Source organism: Babylonia areolata, chromosome 15 (genome assembly GCF_041734735.1).
Source record: "Babylonia areolata isolate BAREFJ2019XMU chromosome 15, ASM4173473v1, whole genome shotgun sequence".
Lineage (NCBI taxonomy): Eukaryota > Metazoa > Mollusca > Gastropoda > Neogastropoda > Buccinidae > Babylonia > Babylonia areolata.
This window is the reverse complement of record NC_134890.1, coordinates 22,486,961-22,489,460: the sequence shown is the minus strand read 5'-3', so window position 1 is coordinate 22,489,460 and position 2,500 is coordinate 22,486,961.

The window sequence follows — 2,500 nt, the reverse complement described above, 5'->3', positions numbered from 1 at the left end:
CCTGTCCCCCTCCTCCCATTTCTTTCTTTCTCCTCCTCTTACTTTCTTTCTTTCCTTATAGCTTTCTTTCTCCTCCTCTTTCTTTCTTTCTCTTTCTTTCCTTACATCTTTCTTTCTTTCTTTCCTATCCCCCTCCTCCCATTTCTTTCTTTCTCCTCCTCTTTCTTCTTTCTTTCTTTCCTTGCATCTTTCTTTCTTTCTTTCCTACCCCCCTCCTCCCATTTCTTTCTTTCTTTCTTTCTTTCCTATCCCCCTCCTCCCATTTCTTTCTTTCTTCTCATCTTTCTTCTTTCTTTCTTTCTCTCTTTCTTTCTTTCTTTCTTTCTTTCTTTCATTTTCGTCTTTCTTTGTTTTTTTCTTCATTTCCTTTTTCGTTTCATTTCGTTTCGTTTCGTTTCTTTCTTTCTTCTTTGTTACCCCTACCCCATCTACTTCAGAGTCTTTACCAAGATAAAAAAAAAAAAAAAAGAAACAAAAAAGCACCCCCCCCCCACCCCTCCCCCCTCCTGCTCCCCCGAAACAAAAGAAAAAAAAAAAAAGAAAACAAAGCATTTTATGTTTGAATAGCTTCGGATTCTTCGGTAAATTGTTTTTTGTCTGTCTGTGTACACAGTTGCATGTGTATGATTGTGATTATTGCATGTGAGGTTTACATTAAATTAGTATGTAAACATTCAACGTCTTTCGTGGATTTATATTGAATGGCTGCGAGACTGTGATTGCTTGCTCCACGTGTGTGATTGTGATTGAATAGCATGTGTGGGTCACATGTGAGGTTCACACCACCTTATTGTCTGAATTCTTTTTTTTTTTTTTAAAGAATCCTTCTTCACATCCAGGTGCCAGTTGCATTGCTTGGTTCTAACTTTTTGACAGTTGCACGTGACTAAATGCCTACTCTGACCGAACTACTCCATTGGTCAGTTCCATACTACACACAGTTAGTAGCGGGTTACGACCATACTAGGCTCTTCCGTCCGAGCAATGCAACTGGCCCCTGGTCCCTAACACATCCACACAATTCAAAATCCATTTTCAGCCAATGTATTTTTTTTTTTTTTTAAATATCAGATACACCCAGTTTTCCTTCCCTCTCTCGGGGTTCAAAATATCCAATACATTACATTCAAAATTGTAACATCTGCATACATTGGTTCTTGCTGTTCTAAAGTACTGCATTTTGAAGAGATGTTTAGATTTTCCTTTCTGCAGATTTTTAACATTAAAAAACACTCAGGAAACAATCTTCGAAGTAGGGTTTCTTCGTACAAATTGTATTGGAGAGGATTACGACGGTGAGATAGTTCACCCAGTAATGATGATATCATATTTGTACTGAAACACACACACACACACACACACACACACACACACACACACACGCACACACACACGCACGCACACACACATGCACGCACACGCACGCACGCACACACACGTACACACACACACACGCACGCATGCACGCACACACACACACACACACACACACACACGCACGTACGCACACACACAGACGCGCGCGTGCGCAACCCCCCCCCCCCCCGCACACACACAAACACATATACACACACGCGCGCGCACACACACACACTCGCCAGTACTTTCTCTCACTCCACTAGACCTTGAGTGGTGGGGTCTGGACGCTAGTCATTCGGATGAGGCGATAAACCGAGGTCCCGTGTGCAGCATGCATTTAGCACACGTAAAAGAACCCGCGTCAACAAAAAGGTTGTTCCTGGCAAAATTCTGTAGAAAAATCCACTTCGATAGGAAAAATAAATAAAACTGCACGCAGGAAAAAATACAAAAAATGGGTGACGCTGTAGTGTAGCGACGCGCTCTCCCTGGGGAGAGCAGCCCGAATTTTACACAGATAAATCTGTTGTGATCAAAAGAAATACAAAATGCAAAAAAAAAAAGGGGGGGGGGGACTTTAATTTTTTTAATTTTATTGATGGTGAATGAGGAGGATGAGAAGGACGAGGATGATGATGATGATGATGATGACGATGCTACATTTTGGTTTGGGACTATGTGACAAGGCTGTACTCTTCACGTCTTCCTGTCATAATGATATCCCGGTGTTAACCAGGCCCGACAGATACAGACACTTACATAGCTGGTCAGGAAATTATAGCAACACACCCAAAGATGCATCCGTGAAGTGGATGATACTCGACTGTGTGGTCCCAGTCTTCTCCTTTGACCCCCATAGCACACTCAACTCTGGGTAGGAGTTGGCCGCGGACCGAAAAACCCACCTCCTCTTGGATTTGAACACGCGGTCCTCCCAACAATCAGTCCGCGTCGTTAACCACTTCGCCAAGGCGGCTTGTTTGTTTGTTTCGTGTCTGTTTTTTTTGTGTTTTGTTTCGGTGCATTATTTCTGTTCTTTCTAACCACTGTTTTGTACTTTGCCCTTTTTGCGTCCTTCGGGCAATCTGCGCATGTCTTGTTCAACTTGATAACATTGCGAAATGGCCTCGGGGCAAGATGG